This window comes from Cuculus canorus, chromosome 1, assembly GCF_017976375.1.
Source record: "Cuculus canorus isolate bCucCan1 chromosome 1, bCucCan1.pri, whole genome shotgun sequence".
Taxonomy (NCBI): domain Eukaryota; kingdom Metazoa; phylum Chordata; class Aves; order Cuculiformes; family Cuculidae; genus Cuculus; species Cuculus canorus.
In genome coordinates, this window is record NC_071401.1 from 28,586,998 (window position 1) to 28,592,954 (window position 5,957).

Here is a 5,957-nt window from a genome sequence, read left to right on the forward strand (position 1 = left end):
AGCAAGAGTTCTTGCTGACTTTACATCAGTGTAGACTTCCCAATGGAGATGGTGTTCCAGCAAAGTACTGAATAGCCTCTTCTCATATCAAACTCATACCAAAGTCATGTTACCGGGAACTGGGAACATCTCCAGAAGTTGCTCTGGATGAACAGGAATTCATTCTTAAATAATAAGGTCTCAAAATGAAGCCTGAGAAGACAACTATCAGAAATTTCTGTTTGTATCACAGCCCAGGAAAATACATTTCCAAGCAATTCTTTATGGAGTGGACACTTGAGAGAGACATAGAAAATATCATGCTGAAATATGGACTCTTTCATGATAAGGTGTACAGCCTGATTATGCTACAAATAAAGAGACCCTGCTACATCTTCACTACATTTTACCACAGTAAGCCAAAAAACTAATGGAAAAGTGAGAATGCAGTATCTTCCACTGAGAAAAGAAAAAACAAAAGGGAGAAAAATATGTAGGGCCAGTGAGATCAATCACTTTAAAGCAATCAAGGGTCTTGGTAGATGATCCAGTGGAGGTGAACGGAAAGCAAAGTAAAAGAAGCATTAACGCGGTGAAGCAAAGGTATTTATAAACTTAGGTGAAACATTTGTGAACACTGCTTTGCAGAGCTTTCTCAGCCTCTGTGACTGCAGCAGACAGAATAAAACTCAACTATCCTACTGCCAGATCAGGAGGGTTTATGAAGTCACTTACTTCTGTCAAACAGCTGCAGTTGTAGTGCTGAGAAGAGGCATTCTCCCCCTGTTTTTGCAATAAGATTTAATATCTGTGTGATTGCTGAGCAGGAATAACGGCTTGTAAAATTTATTTTATTTTTTTAAAGGGAAAAGTTAAGCTCCTTTTAACTGTGCTTTGGGTAGTAGGTGAGGGAATTTTGTAGACTATGAGATAGAAAAGTATCTCTTTCCATTAGCTGGAGGAGTGAATTTCCACATGTGATTTTTTTTTCTTTCTTTATTTTTTTAATGTGTGATCATGAACATCATCAGCTGAATACTTTCCGAGTGTGCTTCCATGCTCTGATTGATTTGCCATATTTTATGTTCACACTTTAAATGTTACACTGGTGTCATTCTCACAGCTATAATTAAGGCTACCTCAAAACACTTCTTCACTGGTTCTTACTGTGAATGCAGACAACTGCCCTGGGTTGAAATTTTGCCTGGGATGTCTCAGCTTAGATTTCATTTAGAAATGGGAAGAAAAACCATGAAGGTTGGGCCAGAAGCAGATATCTCCCCCTTTTTTTTTTCTTTTAAATGTGACTCCCTCTCTCAAGGGAAGAGCAGAAAAGGCCTCCAGTGGGAGTAGAACAGAGTGGTATTTGCCGAAATGTTGTGGTCTACAGGGCAACACTGAGCATAATGGCAGACAGCAAACAAACAGAAGGAAGTCACACCAAGGTGTTATACTCACCCCTCCACAGGTATTAGTGAGCGTATATCTACTGATGTTGGCATTACCCTTTATAGTGAAGGGACGCAGGCCTGAAGAAATCCTTTGAAATTAGTTTTTTAGTAATTTTTCTAATGTTATCCCATCAGAGGAGAGTTACGTGGGCAGCAAAGAGGCCAGCGGAGGGGAAACCTGAGGAAGAGCAGCTGTAGCCACAGCCATGAGGTCCCCCCACATTTCAGAGTGCGAAGCAGTACCATAACCCCCACTTTGGAGTGACAGCCTGGACCCCTCTCCTGCTGACTGCAAAGGGCTGTTCCTTTATTTCCCACTATTTAGGCAGGGCACTCCCTGGCTTTCTACAGTTGCTTCTTCTAGTGTCGCTCAGTCTGTTCTCACACTCAAACACCGTATCACAGGGTCTGTATTCCAGATACTTCAGCAGGACAGTAGCCCAAACACAAATATTTTTATCTCCAGTTTCATTAAAAGGCCACTTGATGTACAAGCTTCCCCAGCACTCTCTATACCTTTCACTTTTACTCAGTCAATGCACTGAAATCCTGGACTGAAGATCAACAGCAAGATCCTGTGGACTTCCCCAAGGCAAGGATCTGAGCTATGCTCTCCAGGTCACGGCTCACATTGTCAGTGTTGCAAACAGCATTGGCATTGGAAAGGCTTTGAAAAAAGACCTGACCCAAGCTGATTTCAACCTTCTTTACACAATCACGTGTGTGCACACAAAATTAATGACCAAGTACAGAGGAACGAAAGCATATGGCAGGTAATTTTCTTTTCAAGCTCCTAAGAAACTAGCAAGTGCTACAGATTAAAAGTATATTACATCTAAAAAAATACTCTAGCCACAGTTTCACCAAATTGGACGTATTCCCTTCTGGATGGTTCTAGGCCTGCAGAGAGAACTAGCAGGTTAGGAGGAACACAAGACCTGTAGACTTAGTGGAATTTTAGGCCTTCTGAATATGTTTTTTTCTTCATGTTATTTTACAAGAATTAGTGTTTATGCTGAAAATTTTCAGAACTCTTTCTATTCCAAACATTCTCACTTAAAATGAATAATTTGAGTCAAGGTCATTTAAAAAGAAAACATTGTTAAATTCTTTGAAATTCCGGCTGGAAGTTTATGAATCCCTTGGGAAACTCCATCTTGCATCAGACGATTCAGCACAGTTTTTCAAGGTGACCGAGCAATGGAATGGGATGCAAATGGGTTCTCAGGCCCTAAGTCTGCAAACACTTCAGCTATGGTTTCGTGACTCAAAGTGCTCACATAACTGTGGTTTAATAAGTTACCACCTACCAGCTGAACTGCCAACTCAGTTACCACCTAACTGCCTGCACGCACACAATTAGCTCATCCTAATCGCCAAATGTGCAACTCACCCATCCCTTTGAAGGAAATCATTGCAGCTGCACATTTATATCAAGTTACCCCTTGGCATATTTGAGGCTCAAGGCCTCATTTCATCACAGCTTAAAGGAGGTGAAGCATGGTAAAAGATATGAGCATCTGACATGCCCGTGGGGTGTGGATTCATTGCTTGCCCAGCCTTGTGGCCTCAGCAGACTGGCCCATGGTGAGTCCTCAAAATGGGGTATGAGCTGCTCTCTGGTGTGTGTTCGTTTGCTATGCAGCAGACAAAAATCTGAACAGTGGAGAGAATAGCCTGAAATATGCCTTTCTGCCTCTGACATGGGAAGCAGGGGAACATGCTGCCCAGAAATAGCTGGCCTTGCTCGGTGGTGGCAATGTCAGCAGCTTGTGCGTCACACAGACTGCTGCCACACCTAAAACAGCTCTCTTTTTTAATGCTAAGATACTCCACTTTAATGTTAAGATACTCCACTTTGGGTTAATTTGGAGAACGAACACTGTTTCCACCTTTGTGATTTCATATACCCACCCCAACATGCTGCTCCGGAGCATCTGTGTTTCAGAGTTCTCCGTATGCCTCTTTTCTTTTCGGTTGTGCTTTCCAAATAACACCACCCAATTTAGCACAACTGCTGTGCATATGATCCACAAAATCAGCCCGTTCAGATGGGTTATGTACTTACATCTCCTGCTACCAGGCATTGACAAAACAGCTTCCTCCTCCTTACCAGTGCTTTCGGGCTTTGATGACTCAAATCCTTATACACATGAGCAGCCCTCGCCTGAACACGTACTCTGTTGTTTTAACTGTGTCTTTCTACAGTCACATTGAAAGGATCAGGATGTTTCCCACCATGATGCCAGATTTCAAGCACAAGATACACTTGCTGCATCAGGAAATTGGTGAATAAGAAGCTGAACCAGCAAAGAAACCCTGAGCATGAATGTATCAATTACTCTGTCTGATAAAAGTATTTTCCCATTTAGTACGTGAGGCTCAGGTTGACAAATAGGACAAAGTAGTCAAGGAAAATAGCGAGATATAGTAAGGCAATAAAAATGTACACACACACATCCTTTATACTGCATGTATAGAAGTACTTGAATTTTATTTCTAAAACCTAAATTTTGATGAAACTTCAAGACTGAAAAAAATAAATTAGAAAAAAGTTAACTAATTTTCAGTAAATATATTTTTTTCCTGAAAAAATTTATGCTAACTTCCCTGCATTTTATTTTAGCTGCTTGAAATAGTTTGAGATTTAAACAGAAGTCTGGAGTATTCTTTTCCTGAAGGTGTTAGTTTTCACTTCGAACAGTCCTATCATCTATGTAGCCTTTTTATATCCCTGTAATAAATTTCATCTACCATTCCCCTTTGAGCAGCTTATCCACACTTGTGAATCCCTATTCTGGGTCTTCTAAATTGCCAGCCAGCTTCAAACAAGTACAGCTACTTGTTTGTCAAACATTAAAGTGTGTTTCCTTCACAGCCAACTCTACATACTTGTTCCTAGATTGATGCCAGGCTAAATGTGCAACATCTGACAGACCACCACAGCTAGAAATCTAGTACTTTTAACAATTTTAAGCTGAATATCTCATTTCTTAGAAGTGACTGCCACTTTGAGCCTATCCAGACAATTCAGAGAATGCTGAAATTTGTGTTTAGTTATGTGCAAATTTGCATGTGCTATAACCATGCCATACAGAGCATCCAAACCTGGTCTAGGAAAACTTATTTTATAGTTGCACCTCACTACACTATGTTCTGGTTTCTCTCTTTGCGTTGTTTGTGGCCATTACACACCAGGACAGTGGCAAAGACAGCGGCATCAAGCAAGCACTGGAAAGAAGAGTTTATCAGTTAAGTTTTCCTGCCAGTCCTTCGATTTGCTCCCTTTTGCACGCACATAATGTGCAAGTTTTTAATTCTATGATTACAAACTCTCTATCTCAAGGCTCCTGCTCCACAGGATGAAAGTGTGGAGTGTGCACAGAATGAAAGGTGTTCACCAAACGAGCAGCTATGCGATATTTAGTTCAGCATGCAGCTTCGTGTTTGCCGCCCGCTGCTCTGCGTCAGGGAGGCAGTGGGAGCTATTGCTGTTTTGCAGAGGAGGAGTTGCGGCATGTAGAGATGACAGCTGAGAGCTGCCACCCCTTTGGTGAGCTCAGCTGGAGAGCACCTCAGCTGTCAGAGCGCTCGGTGCCTCTGGTGGTCCTCGCTGAGCCCCCAGCCCTGCTGCATCCCCTGGGCTGAGCCCTCCTGCGCACGAAGCATGGCCTGGGCTCAGCCACCACCTTGGAACAGATGATCTGGAAAGGGTCTCAGAAGCTGTACGTGCACCACTCTGGACTGAAACAAGATTACTATGGGAGTGGTGAGGACTGGCACAGGTTGCCCAGGGAAGCTGTGGCTGCCCCATCCCTGGACGTGTTCAAGGCCAGGTTGGATGGGGCCTCGGGCAGCCTGGTCGGGTGGGATGTGCCCATGTCAGGGGGTTGAACTGGGTGATCTTTAAGGTCCCTTCCAACCCAAACGATTCTGCGATTCTGTGATTCTATGATTTTACGCAAGCTTTTACCAGCTTTTCAATTTGCAACGCAGCTCACGGCACTGTAACTTGGATGCACATAACTTAAACAGCCAACACAACCTTCTTCCCCACGAAGAAAAGCATCAGGAGGTGACGATGGAGCCCACGCACCCACCTGGGAGTCCCACCAGTGTCCCCCGCGCCGGGCTGCGGAGCTGGGCTCAGCGGGGGGCTGCGGCGCCTGGGGGAACGTCAGGGACATCGCTGCATATCGGGCCTTCTGGGCGAGGCTCTGCTCCGGAGAGGCTCCGCAGCGCAGCCCCGCCGCGCCCTGAAGCCCCTTCCGCGTCTTTAAAAGCGCGCGGTGGGAGCCGCGGCGGCTGCGGGGGCGCCGTGACCGCGGGCGCCCAGCGGGGGGCGCGCTCGGGTCGCCGGCGGCGAGGAACGAGCGGCGGAAAAAGTGATGCGAGCTCTGAGGGCTGAGGGGGGAGGGGGGGAAAGGAGGGGGAGGGCAGGAGGGAGCGGGGAAGGAAAGAATGAGAGGAGGAAAAAGAGAAGGAGAGAAAGAGAGGAGAGAAAAAGAGAGGAGAGAAAAAGAGAGA